This window comes from Monodon monoceros, unplaced genomic scaffold, assembly GCF_005190385.1.
Source record: "Monodon monoceros isolate NGI ecotype Baffin Bay Population unplaced genomic scaffold, NGI_Narwhal_1 Super_Scaffold_12, whole genome shotgun sequence".
Classification (NCBI taxonomy): domain Eukaryota; kingdom Metazoa; phylum Chordata; class Mammalia; order Artiodactyla; family Monodontidae; genus Monodon; species Monodon monoceros.
The window spans coordinates 3,771,929-3,795,621 of NW_021703768.1; positions in this window are offsets into that span (position 1 = coordinate 3,771,929).

The window sequence follows — 23,693 nt, forward strand, 5'->3', positions numbered from 1 at the left end:
GAAATGTGATGGTTATTTTATGTGTCATCTTGCACCCTGATATTTAGTCAAACATGACTCTGGGTGAAGGTGACTCTGGATGAGATTAGCCTTTGGATTCTTAGGCTGAGGAAAGCAGATTGTCCTTCCCAATGTGAGTGGGCCCCATCCAATCAGTTGAAGGCCTGAATAGAAAAAAAAGGCTGAGTAAGTGGGGATTTGCTCTTTCTGTCTCTCTCTGCCTGACTGTCTTTGAGCTGGGACATGGGTCCTCTCCTGCCTTCACACTGGGACTCAGACTGAGACTTACATAATTGGCTCTCCTGGGTGACCAGCTTGCCAACTGCAGAGCTTGGAACCTCTCAGCTTCCTACTGGTTCTTTTTCTCTGGGGAACCTTGACCAAGACAATAGATGTTTCCTGATGCCGGTATGGCTTGCCTTTCTCCCAAGTTACTGAACTCTTAAAAAAATAAATCTAAGATTTTTCAGAATCAAAATATGATTATATCATACACACTTAAAGGCATTCAAGTGGGCTACTTTGCAATCAAATAAGAATTTACTGAGCATCCAGCACATCCCTAAATCAGCATACTTCATAACCGCCGACTTTGAAAGATCCTGTCTACAAATAAGGAAAGCAAGAGGGTTACATTCCCACAAATGTATTTGCAAACGTGGGGATATTCTGCGTCCCAGGATGGAAGCCCCTAGGACATCCAGGCCCTCTGGCTCCTGTTACTTTTCAGACCTCAGAAAAGTTAGTGTGTGATTAACAAACAAAACATGAGCCCCTGGAGCTCTGGGTGAACGGGGCTCAGTGTTTATGCTGCATGCATGCAAGCCAAGTGCGTGTTACGGTGGTTCATGCTCAAGAAAGGGATGGGTTGTGAAATGTAGATCACAGAAAGGCAGGCCCGGAAATTTCAGAGAGCCTTGAAGAGCAATCAGACAGGAGAGGCTCACAGGAGAGAGCTGGGGGCCAGGTGGACATCAGGGCTGTGGTGGCAGTGTGAAGTGCAGGGTCACGTGGAGGGAGACGGGCCCTCCAGGCTCAGGCCGGCCTGGGCCTCCGCCCAGGCATCCACAGCATCTTCCCAGGAACTCCGCGCCAGTGACTTGCTCTGGGACCTTCCCTGAGGTCCTCCTGGCCACTTCCTTGTTGGGGAGCTGGGGATGGCAAAGCTGTTAGGAATGATTGTGCCTCGATTGGAGGGGAAGCAAAAAAGGAAACACCAGTGTGCTTCCGATGCCATTTTAAAAACAAAACAAGCAAGGGATGAAAATGTATTCGAGAAGTGTGTGCAGAAGAAAAGAATAAATTATAACTTAGTCTGTGCTGAGCGCTCACAGAAGTCCCTTTCAGAGCTCACTCTGACTCCTAGTTTACTGACTTTTAAAAATGGTCTGTTTATTCAAAACCACATGGTGTATCCAGGACAGATCTTTCCTTTGTCTTAAACCCATCTGAAAAGTAAATAGAGAATACCAAGAGACAGCTAAAAGGGAATGAAATTCCCATTGAGCCAACATAAGCACAGTCTGCAGGCGAGACATCACAGCTCAAGGTGCCCTTCCTGGTCCACACGTGTGACCCAAGGACCCTTCCCTGAGTGAGTGTCTCCCCACCCTCCACTGAGGACCCTGAGAAAGGCTCCCTCTCTGTGCATCCCCGCTTCTCAGGTGCAATCTCCCTGAGCCTCCCCGTCAAAAGATTTGCCTTTGGAAACCGTGGACCTTGTGATGGAAATGCTTCCAAACAGAAGAAAAGCCCTGGTGGGATCTGACCATCTCGTCACTTACTAAGTCCTCTCTGAGGCTCTGAGAGCACCAGCCCCAGCAGGAGGCCGGGATGTAGCCCCAGATCTCAGCTCCACCCTGCAGGATCACCTGGACCTCCACTGAGGTCCACAGGAAATGCCACATCCCCTGGGTTGAGTTTGGGCCACACTCATTCAGAGGCTCCAAGGCGCTCCTGGTGAAGTGGGTGCTACTGTGTCAACCTTCTTCTATGACCAGCATGGGCAGATGTGGGTATTTAACCACTCAGGGCCAGTGCCTGAAGGAGGGGGTGCCCTCAGAGGAGGAGGGATATGACATCGCCTGCCCCAGGCTCAGAAGTGTGAGTGTCGCTGCCCTTGTGTTTCGGTGGCATGTGTTGATGGGCGGAGAACATGGTGTCAGAAGATCTGTCGACACGGTGACACGTGTCAGGAGAGGGCTTGGAGCTGCAGAAAGGTCTGCCCTAAGAATAGACTCCCGGCATCATCTGTTAAAATAACTTTCTTCTGCCAAAAACTCTCCATCTTCTTTGAAGCTCTGAATGCCGTTTTCTGAGGGTTTTATGGTTACACTAATTACATGTTACTAAAAACAGAGCCACCTCAGCTGTGTGTAATGGAGCCCCGAAAATACACTGCTGACAGGGGGCGGGGGGCCCTCAGTTACAGTCAAGACAATTCAACCCCGGGGCCAATTAAGGATCCCCAAAAAGAAAATTCCCGAACAGGCCATTTGGTGACTAAAGAGTCTGTCTTCGTGTAAATAAGAAGCTGAAGGCCCCCCAGTCTAGGGGGGGCAGCTCAGACACCGAGCTGAGGCTGCCAAAATGAGGGCGGGATAGGGTCCTGGCAGCCGGACCCCTGCATCTTCCCCTGTGTGATGGGCACTCAGTGTCCTGACCTCGTGTTTAGGATTTCACTCTGAATATAACACCTAAGATACAGGAAAGACTGCAGCTGGAGCTGGACACTTCTTCCTTAAAAAAACCCAAAAATTCTGTTACAGCATCCTCTGAATTTTAAGTGAAAATATCATGGCTCCTCTTTTTAACTTTTGAGCTTGGGAAGAACATGACACCTGCTTGTGGGCCTGCCCTGGCTGGTTAAGGCTTGCAGTGGAGTCCACGCCGGGCACTTGGGGGCTGACTTTGACCTGATGGGGCTGCCCCCCACGCAGGCCTCACCGTTCTGCACCTGCTCTCATCTCCCCCGCGAGCCCGCTCTGGCCTGTGCTGCCCTTCAGCAGATGGTGCTGGACCCCAGACACACACACGTATGTATGTACATGAGGTATGTGTGTAGATATGTGCACATGCCTTTATCAAGCGATTCATATTTGAAGAAACTCTTTAAAAATAAAACACAACTGGATTCCCTTCATGTAAATCTCAGACTAGCAGGTGGAAACAGCAGAACTGTGAGCCTTCATCTTGAGGTGAGCTCAGAGTTTCTGTGCTCCCGACATCTGTGGGACCTTGGGCAAGTTATCCTTCCTCAGTTTTCTCACCTGTAAAAAAGAACAGTGTGTGCTTTGCCCATTTCAAAAGGACTTGAATTTAAAAAAAAGAAAGGAATGTGGAGGAAAATGCCTCCTGAGTTAGCAAGTTGTTCCCAAAGGGAAGGAAAAACAAAAGCCACATGGAGTCCCGCTGACCCACCGTGACAGCGTCTTCCACGGGGTTGGCCACTGCCGGAGTCACTGTCACAGAGCGGGACTGTCCTGCAGTGACGAGTAGACTTCACGTCGTGGAGAGGCTTTCCACACTTGAAGTGCCCCTCGTCAATGGTCCATTTCAGGTGCTTCCCCGACACTTAATGAGGTTGACAGACGGCGTTGGGCGGGGCTGGCAGTGGGGGGATGTGGTGCTTGGGCCCAAAAGGTGTGCTCGGCCATTTCCTCTTTCCTTTCTTCTTCCAATGGCTGTAAATGCAGTGACCTCGATACCCAGCCACCCTCAGAGCAGAAAGACCACCTCCATCACATGTTTTTAGACCCGGAGCTTCGATTTAGAAGGGAATCAGGCCTCTGTGTCGGTCAGCCTGGGCTCTGGTTTCCGGTGGGCCGAGGCTTAGGGTTTCAGAACCACAATAAGGGGACCCCCTCCTTTGCCCCTCATTATCCAGACGTCTTTCTGGGGACCACGTGACAAATGCCATTGTGATGGGAAATTGCATGTGAGCTCGTGTTCTAAGACCTATCCTGCTTTATTGCATGGATCGACATAAGCAGAGCATGTGAATAGAACTGTGTTTATGACGTGAGGTAGTTCACCCTGCCGGCCTTCCCTGGGGAAGCTGCTGGAAGCACCGTGGGCTTCAATGAGGAGACAGGTGGACTTGCCTGGTTTCAGAAATGCATCTTAAACAACAAGTTACAATAGTGAGTTCCACCCGTGCACAAAACAATTCTGACTTAATAAATGCAAGTATTTCATGGTGGTTTGTAACTATTACAGGGACTACCTCTCGGACACTGACACCACGGTACCATCACCGTGTGATGTGGAATCTGTACTTCAATATCCTTATAAGGAAATGGAATCAGCACGACAGCTACGATGTCTTTCAAGACTGTAAAGAAGGCCTTTCAGTGAATTTACAATGCAACTCACTCAGAAACACCCAAAAATGAGGAAAATTCATTTGAGGTCATTTACTTCTTTCTCTTTCTGGGAACTGCTTTGTTGAAGGGTCTGGTGGCCTTGGCCTCCTGGTTTGCTGAGTGGGCCTGTTGCCCATCGCCCCACCATCAGCTATCCAAGTGCATGGTGGGAGAGGCTGGTTCTGGCTGGGGGTGACCCCAGGCTCTGCTCCTGTCTCTCCTGGACCAGCTACCCCAGGAAGCTCGATCTGCCACCCAAAGGGGGCCCAGAGGGAGGGCGCCTGGATGAGGCATGGCCGCTGACCCCGGCATCTCTTCCTGGTGGTCTCCCGTTCCCTTCTGTGTGACCCTAGCCTCGCTTGGTCCCCTGGGGGGTATAGATTGTTCCAGTGACCTCAGCAGGTCCCAGTGTCTCGAATCAGCCTCAAGGTGACCCCAGTCCCAACAACACTGGCTGGGCAGCGCCGCCTCCTTGGACGTCTGAGTTTCCACGCTGTGGGGCTTCCCCCAGGTTTGTGGACGCTAATCATTCAGGTCCTTCTGTTGGTCCCCAGCCCCTGGGAGTGTGGCTGCCTCCCACTGAGAGCACAGGCCAGCAGAACGCTCTCTTGGTACCTCCCACTTGCCCCGTGAACATTCTTCATGGCACATCCTCCCTGGGAGTAACTGGTGTGGGTCCATCTTCCGATTGGGCCCCGGTAGGTCCGGGGCTTCCTCATCACTGCCTGGCTTTCCAGAAGAAGACGTGAGGTCACCACCTTCTCTTCCTGCATCTTCCTACACACCCCGAGCTCCACAGTCGTGCCCTGAGAAGGTAGCAGTAACCTGGCCGGGACCACAGTCCAGCACTGGGATGTGTGTGTGTGTGTGTGTGTGTGTGTGTGTGAGAGAGAGAGAGAGAGAGAGAGTGTGTGAGTGTGTGTGTGTGACTGTGTGTGTTGGGGGAGCAGTTAAATTCAAATTGCGACAGTGAGACCAGACAAGACTGGAGCTTAGGAGCATTTAATTATTCGTTAATCCTTCAGTACTTAGAGAAAGGATTTCTCCTATAGCTCACCTGGAAAGAATGTTCTTTGCTGTAAAACTCGACTCTATTCATAAAAAGCTCCCTTGGCTTCACTCTGGCAAATGCCCAGGTCTCGTTTATTTGTCTGAGGAGAGCTTTATACAAATAGAACAAACAGTGTAAAAGTTAGCTTCAGTCTGCAACCCCACCCCTAGACTTTAGTGAACAATAATGGCTCCTATTGAAAGCAAGTATTTTGTATCTTGTGGTAAGTTTTCTGCCACCTGCCGGTAGGAGTTGTTCTCCCAGATCCACAATTCTGTAAGGCTCTTACTCTCATTTGCCTCTACAGTTTTTATTTTAGTTTATTTTATTTTTGCGGTACACGGGCCTCTCACTGTTGTGGCCTCTCCCGTTGCGGAGCACAAGCTCCGGACACGCAGGCTCAGCCGCTCCGCGGCACGTGGGATCATCCCGGACCGGGGCACGGACCCACGTTCCCTGCATCGGCAGGCGGACTCTCAGCCACTGCGCCACCAGGGAAGCCCTGCCTCTACCTTTTATGACAATAACATCAACTAGCTCTTTGTGCCCTGTCCTGGGATTACACAAACTCAGCACTCAGTTGCACGCCCTGTTAGATAAATATCCTTGAAAGTGCGTTTCACGGACAGGCGGGAGTGGACTGATGCCTTTTGTCTTTCCTGTAGCAACGCTCAGAGGTAACAATGTTGCAGTGCTATTTTGTGTCTGAGGAGTGCGATCCTGCAATACTGGCCCTAATCCTCCAGACACAGCCTTGCTTTGAATGTCAGCCATGCAGCCTGGAGGGGGTCCATCTCAGGGAGCAGGATAATTCAGAAGGAGAGCTAGTTTGAGAATTGCAATGAAGACTTTGTGTTTTATACACTTTAAATGAACTTCTTAGAATATGTTAAGACTCACAGGAAAGCTTCAAACATAGTAAAGTCCTTGCATCCCTCCACCCCATTTCCCTTCCATTGTCGTACATTTGACACAACTGATAAACCAACGTTGCTGGGTTACTATGCACCAAACTCCACGCTTTACCAGGATATCACTCGTTCTTCTCTATTGTCCTTTTTCTGTCTTGAGATCCCAGTCAGAGGCCACATTCCATTTACTTGTCCAATTTTCTTACCTTCCTCTAGTGTGTGACAGTTTCCTAGACTTTCCTTGTTTTCTGATGACATTGAGAAGTTTGGAGAGTATTGATGAGGTATTTTATAGAATGTCTCCCAACTTGGGCTCTTATAGTATTTACCTGTGGTTAGACAGGGGTATGAACTTGGGGAGGGAAAACCATAGGGGTAAAATGACATTCTCATCATACCCTCTCCAGGGTACATGCTGTTATATGTTTCATCATCGATGATGTTAACTTGATAAGCTGACAGTAGCTGTGTTTGTCAGGTTTCTATAAAGTATCTTTTTTCCCCATTTTCCTATTGTGCTCTTTGGAAACAAGTCAACAATGGCACCCACACCCCAGGAGGGAGAAGGCGGGTGACATGTCATCGTGGGCAGAGTATCTACATAAACTATTCCAATATTTCCATAGGAAAGGTGTGCCTCTTCACCCTCATTTATTTAGTTATTTATTCAATGCTTTACTTTCAACAGTATGGAGCATGAATGTTTCTTTTATTCTTTGGTTTATAATCCAATATTATGTTATTTATCTTGCTGCTCAGACAGCCCAGCCCTGTTCAGCTTTGCAAGCTCTTTCAGGTTGTCTCCTGTATTCTGTTCACGTGTCCCCAGTCCTTTCGTGTGTGTGTGTGTGTGTGTGTGTGTGTGTGACTTTCTGATGCTACAAGTTGTTCCAGGTTCATCATGAATATTTCCAGTCTTAGTCCAAGAATCAGCCATTTCTCCAAAAAGCCCTGTTTTCTTTTATTGGAGAAGGTTTTAGAAATCAAGGTCTGGGAACTGGGTGTGCTCATTACTACCGGGGCACCCTCTTCATTTTTTCTATAGCAATCCAGCTTCCCCCACAGCCAAGGGGCCTCCTCAGCTACTTACAGGTTAAATGTTTGTGGCCTGACTTTGCTCTGTGTTCGCACCGCCTGACCTCTGTGCGTCCTCTGGGAGTGGATGATGAATACCGCATGGGGTTGTACTGCATGTATGTTTGGCTTTCTCACCCTGTGGCATCTTATGTCCTGAGCGTCTAAAAGTCAGGCTGTGATTTATAGCCAAGCAGCTAAAGTAAAATTTAATTGTTTTAAAGATAACTTTACACAGATGCCGTCTGGAATTCTATTCTATTTGTACAAAATAGAATTTGTACACTATAAGCCAGGTGTATGAAGGAAAGTGGTTAAACTGGGCTGATTATCAAGTGCTTTGAACATGTTCTCCACAGCAGTAAATCTAATGGGAATTGTGGTACCTTAATCAAAGGTTTTATAAAACATATTTCCAAGAATGAATCTGCATTTATTCTTCTATTATTCAGTCATATATTTAGTAGATCTTTTACAGACATGGAGTTTTTCATTTGACCTGATTGAACATTGGTTCTATATGCTGAGTAGACTTCTTTGTTAATTGTTGGTAATGAAACCAGCTTCTAAATTTCTCCTTGCTTTTCCTCTAGTCATTTGTGTTATTCAAAAGTAAGGATTGGAGAAGGACAAGGAAATATTCCTTAGCCCTGGAGCCCACTGGGCCTCACCAACATGATGGTGATAAAGATAATCATAAAAGTTATAACACTTTCTGATGTGAACAACCTCAGTCATATGTAGCATGTAAATAAGTAGATCATCACAAAGTTTTGCTCTTTTTATTATCTGAAGCATGAATGTGCAGCAGACTAAACAGAAACACAGATTCTTTGACACTGTTTCCATCAAGGGGTAGGGTCTGTATATCACCCCATAAATCTGAGCTGGTTTATCGCCCCCTAGACCAGTACCGTGTGGCACAGGAGACACGGTGCCAGTTCTAGGCACAGACTTGAAGGGGGTTGGAAGCTCCTGCCTCAGTTTCTTGAAGCCTCAAGTAGCCATATAAGAGGTCTGCCCTCCTAGAAGCTGCCACATTGTAGGAAACCCAAGCTTCGGTGTGGAGGGAACGTCCTTTCTCAACTGGGGTTCCATAAAGCAGTGAAGCCCTAGCACTCTAAGATGGCCATGAAATGTAACACAACCTATTTTTGCCTATATGCACCTTAAAGAGGAAGGACTAGCTTTGTATCATTCTCAGGGGATTAAGAAAAAGGCCATTCAAATTGTATTCTGCACTTTGTACTTCAGATGAGGAACTTTAGCTGAGAAAGAGGCTGGAGGCTGAAACTCCACCTGGAGAGAGGAGCCAAGGGGCACCAGGGGGTGGACCCAGGGATGATGCCACCTTGGAGGTGGGTATTACCATCCAGACAGGCCAGTAAAGCCACGTGGATCAGAGACAAATCTCCCAGCTGAGCCCCTCCTGAATTCACAACATACAAACTCATGAACAAAGGACAATACTTGCTTTAACCATTAAGTTTGAGGTAGCAGCTTTTTTTTTTTTTTTTTGTAGAATCACTGTAAAGAACGAAAACACAATATAAGCAAATAAAATCCCATCTTCCAACCAGAAAGCCAAACATCAATTGGTCAAATCATATATATATATATATATATATATAAAATGTATATGTCATATATAATATATACTTATACATATACATGATATATATAGTTTGAAATTATGTATGTTTGTGTGCAGCCAAAAAATAGTCCTTGTTATAGTTTTTCTTTCTCTAGTGCTTTAACAGAATTTCCTGTATCCTTTGCTTCTTCACTCTGCACTGTGCTCCAACTCTACTTGGCAGTGCCATTAGGAAAAATATTGGTTTATCCCAGAATGGGCTCCCATCTTTGTAATGCATCCACTGCTCCTAGACGACATTTAGCAGGATGTCCCCTGCCTTCCCAGGAAAAAATGCATCCTTGAATAAGTTCTTATTTGGGACAGTGAAGACCCATTAACAAATCCCTGCAAGATAAGAAAACGAACATAGACAATTCAAAACTATTATTAGCAAAAAGAGTTACAGCCCTTAAATCAAAAGGTAAAGGAAAAATCTGAAGTCCATTTGCCCATTTTTTCTGTTCAGGTCAGATAGTAACACCTAACTCAGTACTTTTATGTTGAAACTGTTTGATCCTCCTTGGCAGTTCTGTGCCGGCTTCCCATCTGGCGACCCAGCCACTGCCATCGAAGTCACAGTGGGTGCGAGCTGAAGGTCACAGGATACTGACACAGCAACCACCAGGTGCATGAACCGTCACAGGTGTGGACCAGAGCCAGGAGGGCTGCTCTCTTCTTGGGCTGGTCCCCCAAGACAACGAGAGTTTCCTTAGAAATCAAAAGAAAATAACAGGCAGGCCAGGTGTCCCAGGTAACAGGGAAGAACACTGTTGTCCAGGCCTTTCAAAATAAGTTGTTCAATCACCCTATTTCTTTCCACTTAAAAGCCAAACAACTATCAACTAAAGTTCTTTTCCATTCACATTATTGAAGAAATTATGTATTAAAGTCCTTTATGACTTCTAGTCTAAAATTATATACCTATATATATTATATATATATATTATTTTCCTGGGAATACAAATTGATATACCAAGAGTCCCTGGTTTGATTTTCTACTACAAGTCCCTATTGTTTTCTGTGACCTAAACAAGACTACAAACTCCATCCCTAATAACAGGACTACCCTCCTAGGTCTGCTTGGAAGATAAATAAATATATGGAAAGCACTCGGAACAGCACCGTCTCAATATCAGCCTTTATTTTTGCTTCATCCCTTACCTCACGTGCCCACTGTCTTAACCTGCACGGATGGCTATAACAAGAATACCAGAGACTGGGTGGCTGAAACAAAAAATGTTTATTTCCCACAGTTTTGGAAGCTGGAAGTCTGAGGCCAAGGTGCTGGCAGATTCAATGTCTACTGCGGGCCTTTTCCTGGTTCACAGACTTCAGTCTTCTTGCTGTGTCCTCATGTGGTGGAAGGGGTGAGAGAGCTCCCTGGTCTCTTTTATAAGGATGCTAATCCCAGTACAGTGGCTCCACCCTCATGACCTCATCACCCCCCAAAGGCCCCACCTCCTGGTACCATCATATTGGGGGTTAGGTTTCAACATATAAATTTGGGGGGGACACAAACATTCAGTCCATAGCACCAAGAAATTCCTTTCTTGTCCCTCATGTCATAACGTTGAGCATGAAAGCAGGAGGTTTCATTGCTCTTGGGGAGTCTGCACCTATTAGCACTACAGAATCATTCAGAGGGAAGGCTTGCAGGGACCTAATTTCCTCTTCCATGAACTGAACACAACGTTTCAAGAGTAATTGTAGCAGTATTTCCTTGGATTATATATCTGAGAGCTGAAGTAGTCCACTGATGTTAAAATGGTATGAAATAAAAATATTTGTTCAAAAGTGATTTTTCTCTGTGTCGTATGATAGACCAAGTGATGAAAGTGAAGATCTTCTGAGACCACCCCCCGCAATGGTAGCCCCTTCCTCGTCGGGGATACTGTCCCCTGTGGCATGTCACACAGGCCATCATGCTTAGTGGATGAGGATGAGACCCACATCCACCCAAGCTCTCCTTACAGGGAATGCACCCTTGGCTGGAGAACCAGCTGGTCTGGAACCGCAGAGGCTGGGCTTCAGACTGAACTTTAACACCTTGGTCAGTGTCTCTTCTTGACCTAAACATCCTGGAAGGGCCCTTGGTTAGCGCCCGTCTGTGTGTGGGCACAAGGACCAGGGGCGGGAGGACTTCTCAGCAAGGAGGGGCTTCCCAGCTCAGGAAACCCATAGGAGCCGGAGGTGGGTTGCTCACTCATGCCTGGATTCTCTCCTTCCCTGAAGACCTCGCCGGCCGGAGGGATTGTCAGGCTCTGACCCTGAACCAGTGTGGACATCCTTCCCACACTGACCTCATCCGGTCCTCTACCTCCTCAGGGCATCATGCCCTAGTCCCGTCCACCTGCGGATGCGAGCTGTGGTGGGTCCACCCTCCATTCTCTCAAGGCTCTTGCAAGGTGTCCGCTCACCCAGGGCCAAGCTCTGCGTCTCCTCCTGGGGTGACATGACATCCTTGCCCCAAAGTTCCTTATCCTGAGTCAGAGCTCCTGGTGCCTGTGTCGCTAGGGCTGCTGAGTTAGAAAGAGCCCTTCACTGTAGGCTGGTGTCCCTTCTCATTTGGGGCTTAACCTGCAGCCCCAGGGTCCCTGCTGAGAACGGTGGGTCCACCTCACTCGAAATGGGAGCTGCAAGAGGCTGGCTGTCTGTGCCCGAGACTCCGCAACCTGATTCCTAGTAGCCATGGTTCACCTTGACTTAGAGCTCTGCTCAGTGTCTTGAAGCAGTGGAAAGATAGTGCGTCTTTCTCGTGACCGTGGGTTACCTGGTGAAGGGGCAGGACCGTGGGATCAACCTCGGAAGCAGAATCAGTCAAACTTGGCGGGAAACTCTGCTCCCTGGCTCAGGGTCCAGATTTATTTGTTCTTTATAATAGCCAGAGGTCAAAAGTTGCTTTTGCTTGCCAAAGAACCCGTCATGTATACATTTATCCAATCAGTGTTCATTAAGCATTAAGTAGGGGTCTGTCACAGGTTAGGACCTGGGGCTACAAAGATGAGCAGACCCACCCCCTCCCTCCCTGAGAGCAGGGACCGAGTCTCCGCCCCCGTCAGGCCCCAAGCCCGGAGCCCTGTTCACACCTGGCAGCAGGTGCGTACTAAATGCCGGCCGACTTCAGCAGCTCAGTTTTCCAATAACTGGGATGTTTATGCTGGTTTCACTCCTACAATCTCTGAGAAGAGTGTCCCGATAAACATGCTGCAAAAGCCACGGGTCTGGGGTGCGGGGAAATCTACGGAATGAAGGAAAGGGCTGATTCTGGGACAATTTCAGTAGCCACAGACATGGGCACGCAGGTTAGTAAGAGGATTTACAGGCTGTTAATCACATAACCAGTTGTAGGGACTGGGCTTAGTGGAAGGCGTTCTCGCTTGGAGACTACCATCCACACGTCCCAGCAGTCGCACCGTGAACGCACGTGAACTCACATGCATTGTTTTTACCTGGGATCAAGTTGCATGCACTGGACCGCCAGTCTTGACACCAGCCTCCAGGGCTATTAAAGGAAAGAGAAGCAGAGGAACAATTTGCTAATTTTGAATCTTTTTTGCTACAAACACTTCTTAATTACCTTTCTATTGAATGCCTTGTAAATAATTCAGCAGACTCCACCATATGTTATGCAAACGTTAACCAAAATTACTGTTTTCAGCAGAATATGACTGGAGTGTAGTAATAGGGCGATGTTTCTAATCTCAGCTTGTTTCTCCTTTGATGTTCTGTGACAATGTTTAGGGCACAGAGTTCTAGCACTAGTTCATTCACACATCGAAACAGTATTGATTAGTCCTCTGCTCTGTGTCAGGCCCTGGACAAGATCTGGCGGCTATAAGGTCCTGTTAACAACAGGCATTCGTCAGCTTCAGGTTGCCGACTCAGGTGGCTGCAGTGGCCAGGAGCCATCTGATGGCCAATGGGGGAGAGAGGGGCTGTGACCACACGGCCACATCTAAACAGGCTGGCGCCACCCACCTGGTGACCTCTTGTCTGCAGAGAGCAGACCCATCAGGGCCAGATTGTATGGTTTGTTGGAAGAAGGTAGGCATTTAGGTTGTCATGTATGCAATATCTCACCTAAACAATCTTGGAAACTAATTGAAATGTGTTTGAAAGGAGCTACTCTGTAGGTCAAAGCAAACTTGGAAGGAACTCTGGGGTCAGTTGTCACTTAGAAAATTCATCAAAGTTGCTGAAGAAGGAGGAAGAGGTTGGGGAAGTGGGCCCTCCCAGGACAACATCGAGCATCCATGATGTGCCAGGTCCAACCCCAGGCAGGCCTCAAGAAGACAAGTCCTGGCCCCCCGATGCTCCAGGAACTAGAGGGGCAAGTTCCAGGTAATGTACTGACTGACCTTTGTTGAGTGTGTGCTGGGCAGGCCCCGAGCTCTCTGAGGTGAGCGGGACAGGTGGACCCTGCATTTAGAAGGCAGGTGGCTTAGCAGAAAATCCTGCTGGCCACTTAAGTCACAATCATGTGAGCACCGCCTCCTCCTGCGGAAATACAACCATCAGGTATGGGTTTGGTCACTGCTGATCTCGGGGAAGCCCTGCTCGGTGACCAGCTCTCTTTGTGGGCATCCCCCTCAGGTCGTCGCCAGGTAGTCTAGATCCCCAGAGAGTGTGTGACATTTGTGTGAGGGGGTCTGTAGCACTCAAGACCCAGAAAAGCTTCTTATGTCAAGAGAAGCACCTTTCTCTTGATTGACATGAGTAGGTGCTTGTACTGAACACACAGGTGAGCCAGAGGGCTGAGCACTGCTGGGTGCCTCACAGCCCCACCACACACATGCATGCGCACGCATGCGCTCACAGCCACACACGCTCACACACACGCATGTGCACGCACGCATGCACACATACACATACGTGCACACATCTATACACACATGCACACACATGATGCGCACACGCACACACACGCACGCAATGCGCTCGTGCACAGACATGCACACACATGCACATACATCTATACACACATGCACATTCACACACAATGCATGCACTCACGCACACACACTCTGCACGTAATCCATGGTACTTAATCCTCCATGCACAGGCGCTGAGATCTTGGGAAGATGCTTCAACAGTCAGACATGGAGAACTGCAAGCTAATCTTTTGCCTGCCTCAGGAGTGTCCAAGGGTTTGGAGATGGGCCACCATATGGACCCACCTGCTGCCACCTTGGCTGTGCATGTACGGTCTCTTAGTAAAGAGAGACGGCAGTTTCTGAAAAGCAAACTAATTGTATCTAATCAGATTAATTAAAGTATCAGCATAATGGGCTCAGGGGGATGTTCAGGTCCATCCTGCCAGAACTGTGAGCCTCCCTCTGCCCTGCTCTCCATGTGGGGATCGCAGTAGAAGCGCCATATTTGCAGAGGCACACAGAAGGCTCCCCAACTCCATCTATATGCTGCGCTCTGGCTGAGCTAGGGCAGGTCACTCAGCCCCTCCGTTTTCCCATCTTTGTGACGTGGCCCATGCAGGGTCCCCGCCCAAATCTACCCTTTGCTGTCCCCTGGGCCAGAGGGAGCATCTCCAGTGTCTGATCTACAGAGTTGGGGATAATTTGTTTTATTCTTCAGACTACGGGACTGGCTGCCCAAGCTGCATATGAAATCTATGTGAGGCTGATTATGAGAGCATTACAGATCTCTTTTGCTGCTGGCATTTTATCCCCCGCTTTCATATTTGTAACCCTTTCTACTTCCTAATATCCCATGTGTCTGGCAGTGCGTCCTAACCTCTGACACCAGGAAGTCAGTCAATAAACCCGGCGCTCTTTGATCCGCAGGATTATGGGGTTGCTTTTTATGCAAAGAGAAACATCAGGATAAGCAAATACAGAAGGGAAAACCCCCCCGGAGCAGGGGGGTTTGAAGACTAAGTAGAAACAATTCCAGAGCATTTGCAATGCAAACCCTACCGGACATCTGAGCCTTATTTATCAGCGGTAAGAAATAAGACCAGGCCCCAGACCAGAAGGGACATTTCTGCGCCATAATTCAGGTTACATACAACTTTCTTCTGGTGATTTATAGTAAACATACCGTGTTGTGGTTGTCTAGCCTTGAAGGCACAGGAAGCATACGTGCTTGCAGCCTTCTGAAGCAACAGTGCCCGTGAAGACTCAGCAATTGGGGATGATATTATTCCCCCAACACAGACCCTCACAACTGACCTAAGGGAGAAAAGTGTCATCTCATGGGCTGGGCTTTTCTATCTGTGCAGTGGAAGTGCAGAGTCCTAACCACTGGACCACCAGGGACTTCCCACACGTCGTGCTTCTAAGCATTATAGGCTCTGCCCAGTGGTTGGTTACACATTTCACTTCCTGTAGGGGGAGCTTTCATTCTCAGAGCAGGAGGTGTCCCAGGTGGATGGACTAATAACTTGCACTTCAGATGGATGACTTTCTCTCCGTGTGGTTTCCATTGTCTGCTGGAAAAAACCCTTTTAGTCACTGTTTGAATTGATGGGAGAACTCAGAAAATGGAAAATACCCATCCAGAATTTCTGCTGATCTGTGGGTGGCCTCTACTTTGACACTGCAGGCGTGTCTATTTCCTGAACAGTTTTCTCCAGAAGTCCCCCGCCCCCTGCACGGAAGCAGGTGTTCTGCAAATAAATTGGGCTCCATTTGCGTTTGTATTTCCCTAATGAGAGAAGGCACGTGCATTCATGGGTGTATATCATTTTGCCACATTACCATATTTTATTACCATGTGTTCCATTTACCTTTCTCCCATACAAGTGAAGAGCAGGCTTGTGCTTCTCTGCCTCCAGGGAAATCTGTGGATGGACAATTGGTTTCCGAGAGCCCAAACTCATCCTGGCGATTATGCAGTAGCCCCAGAAGGAACACTGAGGGAAGAGGGACCCAGCTGCCTGGAGCAGCTGGAGGGAGCGCAGGCCTGGCACATCAGGCACCTTGCACCGCCCACCTCCCTCACAGTCATGGAGAGAGGAGGGACCTGCCCTGCTCTGCACCGGAGGACCTGTGGGACACAGAGCTGGAGGCAAGCTCCTGAAACCTCCACACAATCCCCACGTCCCAGGAGTGGTTCCCAAGAGAGCGGCTGGGCCCTGAGGAGCTGCTGGGTGCGGTGTTCAGGGGTGACCTGAAGGCTGACGACTGAAAGCTGGATGGAGCCTTCTCCTCCCATACCCCCTCCCCACCCACTCGCTGGAGTCTGAGCCCTGCAACCCAAGGAGGGGTGAAAACTCCACAAGAGGCCGACTTCAGGTTTAAGACCTCGCGTGTCCTCAGAGGGGACACAGGACAAAAATATAACTGTGTGAAGGGGTCACGGAATGAGCCAGTGAGTTGGGTTGAATGGGTGGAGCTGGGGCCACTTGTAGGCTGGGTACCCAGGAGGCGCCTCCAGAGCAGCCTCGTGCGTGCGGAGTCAACATCCAGGGGGGATGCGAGCCTAGGTAATGAGTGATACCACCACCCAGTACGAGCACCAAGAAGGGTTGCACAGGCCAAGGAGAGGAGGGGAAGCCTTGTAGGAATGGCTCTAAAGGTCAGAAAGCAAGGCCCATAGGCCAGGGCTGAGGACACTCAGAGCTCGTGGGACAGTCAGCATTGTAATGGCAGCCATTACTAAGTTATTTCCAAGTAACTTTTTCAAGGAAGAAGATAATTGTTTAAAAAAAATAGATGTCATGGGGCTTCTCTGGTGGCGCAGTGGTTGAGAGTCCGTCTGCCGATGCAGGGGACACAGGTTCGTGCCCCGGTCCTGGAGGATCCCACATGCCGTGGAGCGGCTGGGCCCGTGAGCCATGGCCGCTGAGCCTGCGTGTCCGGAGCCTGTGCTCTGAAGCGGGAGAGGCCACAGTAGTGAGAGGCCCGCGTACCGCAAAAAAAAAAAAAAAAAAAAAAAAATAGACGTCATGATCTAGATATTCCATTGAGTAACTGGATCAGAAATAATATTTCTGAAATAAGAGTTTCAAGTTACTCTAATTTCTGAAAAATTATAATCATTTGGAAAATATTTTTGACAGATAAAACATCAAACTTCATTATATATTTTCAATGATTTCATAGTACTTGCCAAGATCTATACTTTAAGAGAACATGTTTGTCTTCACTAATATCCATTTACTAAATATATATATAACTGTTTAATTTAAAAATTATGCATATTTTCATGAGAATTGTATTAACTTTGCATTTGATTTTTAGTATCATTGATATATAAGTTACATAATCGTGTATGTAACATATATAAATTAATACTAATTTATTTTAAATATGTTTGCCTTGCCGATGCAGCTTTATTACAAGAAACTTTGAAACATGACATGCGTGGTTCATAATTACTTGCTTAGTTATACTGAATTGACATAAATTAAGCAAATATTCCAACAAATCTCAAAAGGAGCTCATTTTTAAGGAAAAATAAAAGAAGGGACACCACTATTTGAAGAATATCACTAGAAAGAATCCACTATAAGCCCTTATGCAAGTTGCTAAACAATATCATCAAGGAAGCATATGTCATTTCCGGTGATATATTTAAATACATATTCAGAAAACACCTTTGTTATAATATAAAAATGTTGAAATAAAATCACGAACTAAGGGCATGCCCCATAATCTTATTTTTTACCCAGTTTTACATAAAATGTGTCTTCCCCTCTCCTTGTCAAATCATTAAATGCTAGAACAGATGCTCTGAGATCAGCAAGTCCTCCTTGTTTGGAAGCATTTAATTTCAAAGACACTGCGAACACCTCAAACCTTCAGAAGCAAAGGATGGGGAGAGAGCTTCCTACCGGCCATTCTAGGTTATCACTTTCAGAGGCAGGAGTTCTCTAAAGATCCTCCCGACTCTTTGAAAAAGATACCGTAAGGCGAGTTGCAGCCACTAAGGGCAACCTGGGAAGACTCTTCACCCCAGGGATGTCTGCAGGCTGGAACCCCCTGAGGACCAAGCTGCGGTTCAGCCCAGGAGCCCTGAGCACCAGCCCTGAGTTTTTCCCAGGACCATCCGCAGAGCCGTGACTTTGTGAGAACAAAACGCCCCAGGGCTAGGAATTTGCTAATGTTCTCTGAATCTTACTGTCTCCAATTTGTAGAACGAGAAGATTCTAACAATGGCAGTTTCAGTTTAAAATTCCTGGGGCTGATGCCTTCAGATCCATCTCCGTTTGAAGGCAGGGAGAAACTAGCTGATAAATCGTGTGGGGAGACTGGCGAACTGTAAAATAGCAAAAACGGTAAAAATTGTGCATCCACTTTCCTGAATACAGCAACAGAACTTACGGATGTATTAGTATTCAGTTTCAAAACTGGAACCCGAAACCGCGGGGGTGGGTAGAGCCATTGTAAATAGTAATGTGGAAAAATCAACCACAAAGGGAAAGGCTGAGGTTTAACATCATAAAAATGTAAATTTTTTATTTGTCAGAAATACGGTAAAAATTAAAAGGCACATGTCAAGTTAGAAAATATTACAAATGAAGTTAAAAATTTTAATGTAGAAAAAACTCATAAAATCCATAAGAAAGCTAATTGAAAAATTAGAAAAGGCTGTGAATATTTAGTTTACAAAAGAAGTATACGAAGAGCCAGGAAACTATTTAGTTGTACCAGTAGACCAAAAAACCCCCCCAAATTGCTCACATAATTAGCAGTAATCTACCATGGATTGCCTATCACATGGGGAAAAATTTACATTTTTAAATATTCAAGATAGAAAGAAAGTGAATTCTTATGCACGGATACCTGATTAGGGAAATTGAGAAAAAGTTAATTGGAAGATGTTGGTGGTATTAGTGAAAAGAAAGTATTCTTGCACTTGACTTCCTAAGTGCTACTTCTAGTGAGTTTTCCTAAATAAATCATCAAAGTTACATATAAACCTCTGGTTTGGACCACAATCACATTGAGAACAGTGAAACAATTGAAAATTGTCTTTGCATTTAATGACAAAGATTCCCATTTTGGGACAATTGCACTGGCTGTTCTGTCAGCCAGAAGTGTTCTTCCCTTAACTACGGGCAGGGCTTTCCCCCATACCTCATCTCGGTCTGTGCTCAGACGTCACCTACTTGGAGATCAGATATCCTTGCCCACCTGTTTGAAGTGGCCTTCTGCTTCCCCCAATCGCACCGTCCCTACCTGAGGCCCATGCACTTTGCAATCAGCCTCATGCACTAAAAGGTGAGCTCCACCGAAGCTGGTCTTGGTCACACTTGCTCTTCACTCTTGCCCCCTGCTTAGAACAGCACGTGGTGGGCGCTGGATAAATGTTGATCTGGGTCCACACTGTTGTAGTGCATTCTCCCAGCATACTGAGACATAGCCAAGGTAAATATCATTACACTGGATTTATGAAAAAAATGGAGGTTCAGAGGTTTAGCAGGCAAAGTCAACATCACACGCTCTTACAGAATCCAAAAGCAGACCCTGTCACGTGATTCCAAGGCAAGGAAAGAAAGAGCATGTGAGCTTCTTTATAGCGCTTCCATTATAACAGTGGGGTTTGGAGGAAGACAGGGATTGAATTGAAGGCTTTGAAGAGGGAGCACCATGATGGGGGAATTTTGGGAGGATTAATCTGGTAGGAATATGAAAGATGAATAAGAGAGGATAAAGAATAGATCAAAATAAAGGCAATTTTTCTTAATCTGTCAATTCTATGAGGCGCCTCGATCTGTCAAATTATTTATTGACTTATTTCAGTTTTATCTAGACATCATAGAATGTGTTGATTAGCCAGATATATGAATACTTTCAAATATGTGAACAGGTGAGAGGAGGCTGAAAAAATTAGTCATATGTGTAAGTAAATTTTAGATATTGCCAATCGCAGTAGGTGAATTATGATTTTATCTTTCTGTTCTCACCACATAACTCTTATTAAGTGGTTGCCAACTGGTTAATTTCTTGGATAGAAACATGGAATATTTATATAAATATATTTATATATAAAAAATATATATTTTTTCAGACTTCTTTTGTTTTAAGATAAATTGATTTATCTTTAGTAAAAGTAAAGTTAGGTTGGTAATGTGGGGTGGTATATTAACAAAATGTATCATGTGTTTTCAGTGATGAGCATGGCCGAGCTGGAACTGGGGTATGGGTGGGCCAGTAGGGAAATGCTTCATCATGGTTTGAAAATTACTGGAAAAGTACACAAAGGTGTTTGGTTCTTTTCATTACTTTTTCCTTTACTATCTCTTTGATTTTCGTATTTATTTATCCATGTTTATTTATCTCCAATTTTCCTTTCTGCCTTCCATTGAACCTTGAGAAGAAGAATCTGACTGTGAAATGGCACTTACACTACACCAGTCAGATATGAAATAACCAGTTTAACCAAATTACGTTCTTTTTTTTTTTTTTTTGCTTCAAACTCAACCTCTGTCTACAACTTCACACATCAAGGTGCACTTTATCACTAGCCAGGTGATGTGGTTTAGATCAGAGGGCAGATCTGGGGTCAGGGAGTCACAAAATCTAGTGCCGGCATTTGGTTTTCTCACTTAGGTGGGTTAATTAAATTGCCAAAGCCTAAATGTTCTCATCTGTAAAATGGGGTCAGAGTGCTGTTCATCGCTTAGTTGCCGTAAAGACAAAATAGATGGTATATATGAAACGTTTAGCTGCTGCCTGGACATAGCACACACTTGACAAACTCCTCAACAGGCTGTCATGGGCCTTTCAAGAGAAAGGATATCGGAACATCTCAATGACCCTTAAAGTAGACGGCCGACTTTGGCACACAAACCTGTGAGGGGAAGACACCAGGGACCTGGAGGGTTGTATAGAAAAACCCAGCGGTCCAATTCAAATGTCTACTTCGCAAACCAGAGTCCTGCATTGTACCCCGTTGTCCAGATGGAAGATGTTCAGGTTTTCCTTGTACCTACGGGAAACGGGCACTTGGTGTAAAGTACAGGGAAAAAGGACTCTCATCTTGTTTGGGTATTAAGATAGTAATTCTTTGAAGATTTAGGAACTTTATTCAGAATTCTGTGACTATTTTATCGAAGATACTAATTTTTTGACTATTTACTCAATTTACTCATGTGAGGGTATAAGGATCAGGGCTCAGCATGGGAAGGGGCCTACACCACCTTGATCCCAGCACTGTGTGGGCCCCTCTCGCCCGTCAAGGGGGTTGGATTCCAAAAATAACTTCTGTGTTTCCTAGCGTTCTCAGCCTCTGGGTCTCACAAACTTTTTTTTCAGAATTCCAAGTCAGAGCAGTGAGGGCTATTTCCATATGTGTATGGGAACTGGATGTGATAGGAGTTTGATTTCTCGTGGGAAAGAATAATAAGCAGATAAGGTGATAACACCCGAGTCTCATGTGTGTGTAGAGTTGATGAATCGGTTGATGGAAAAATGTCCACATCTCCCAGGAAGGGCTTCCTTCCAGCAGGCCTTGATATTGCATCCAAGTTAATGATACATTCACTCACGTATTCAGTTATTTGTGTTACAAAGTATGAATTTGGTAGATTTGAATGTCTCAACAGATCACAGTACCGAGAACAACAACAAACATGTAGGTAGACACAAACTTACAAGGGGAAGACACCAGGGACCAGAGGCCCGCATCCACGGCCCTCCCAAGTGACATCCTGAAAAGTCCCATCCTGGACCCTGCCTTCTCAGCTAAAGGACGTCCATTTCCAAGTCATCAGCCTCTTTTCTACCGTGATTAAAGTCTTAGAAATAAATTTGCCTGTTGCAATTAACTGTATTTAGATACTACTAGTGTGTTTGAAAAGGAATTGTGAGATTGTTTGGATGTTTTAAAGGGATTGGTGGATTATTTCTTTTTTCATGAGAAAGAAAAGCCCGTGAGTATCAGACCACTTCCACTGGTGGAAGCAAGCCAGCCTCTCACAGTTCCCTCAGTACCCTCAGGAGGCCATGCAGACCATGTGGAATCTTGATTCTCGGTTACCAGGGTCCTGTTACAAGGTGGGTTTCAGGCGCACCAGTACAATGGCTCGAGGTCACAACACATCCCCAGGAGTCCGGCACGTGCTCAGAGCTGCATACGAAAAGCACACATATCCCTGGACGGACAAAAAATGGCACGGATACACGGAGACCCACAACAATCAGACAATGGCAGCTCCCTTCTCCCCCACATCTACCCCAGCTTAATGTGTGGGTGAAGCTCTACCTCTGTCTCCTCTTTGCTGGGGGGCCCTGCTGCCCTCTGTCCTTCAGGAGAAGGTGGGAGGCATCAGGGCTGATGTGTGTTCTCGAGGTGTGTTCAGTAGACACTGAGTTTATGACATGCACCCCCATTGAAATTCTGGTTCCATCTTTGGTCTAGGAAACTGGTCTTTGTACAGAAGAGGTAGTGGAGGCTCAAAAGTGGAGCATCTTGCTTGAGCTTGGACAACACCTGGCAGGTCTGAGGCACAGCACATGGCACGGGCTGGAGCAGGATACTACCCCTTCCCCTCAGGGGTCAATGAGGTCAATGTTAGTTCTGTGCCCCATGGCCACCCCTGTCCTTCATGATCTATCCCCTAAGACTTCCCCAAATTAACCGGATTAGAAATGCCTTTGGAGGTGTCTGTATACATTGTCTTCTTATAACTTAGATGCTCAAAGCCTGCCTAAATCACATTCCCCTAAAACAAGACTAATACTGGGAGTTTGTTTCTTTACAGCATCTATTTCCAAAATCATAAGAAATTTTAATATCCATTTTCAAATCTATGCAGTGGTTGTCTCTAACAGGATGATATGCATCCTAACTTTATAGTACTTCGTTCTTTAGGAAAAGGGAAGGGGAAAAAATCCTCAATGCTCTTTAAACAAAAACCAGCATATGGAAGTTTGATTTACAGTAAATTAAAAAAAATAAATAAATAGTTCTCAGTTGAAAAAAGCAATTTGTCATAGTCTCATGTCCTGATTGGAAAAAAATAAAAAATCCCTATGTATGAACATTACGTTTTTAATCAACATTTTGCTACCAGAGCTATTGTGTAAAGCAACACACCGGCAGTGAACTTCACCCGGGAAGTCTCATTTGCAGACAGGACATCCCAAAAAGGTGTCCCATAGCAGGAAGGCCGGCCCCATGCCCTCGGTGGCCCCCATCATGGACCGTGTCCCCTGTAGGGATGCCCTGGAATGCTCTGTGCTGGCCTCTCCCCTCTTGGTGTTCATCAGCCCATCCTCCCTCCCACATCCCTGGCTGGGATGCAGGCTGTGTGCTGCAATTCACATCATCTCTGGGACGTTCTTTTGCATGTTCTCTGGACCCCAGTGCATTAAAATTTAGATCAGTTGGTTCCCATGGAAATTACTGCCCAAGCAAGCTTCCTTCCTCAGAGTTGGGAAGGCGGCCCTGCAGGACATGTCTTTTTAGGACCCATCACTTTGCACCACCACTGACAGCGACCTAAGTCACTGCTTCTGTACCCTTGGGATGAGAAAACATCTTCAAGCATAATAACTTGGTCCCTTTGTTTCCGCCCTTTTAGTTCTAAGGATAAAGCAATAGTATGAAACAGTAAAGGTTTCCTTTTATTTGTAAAGATAAAAACTTCCCAATAAAACATGATCTGCCTACATACACAAACAAGAATATAAACAGAAAATGTGAGACAGAGCCTTGTTCTTAAAGAATTTAAAATCCAGTAGAAATGC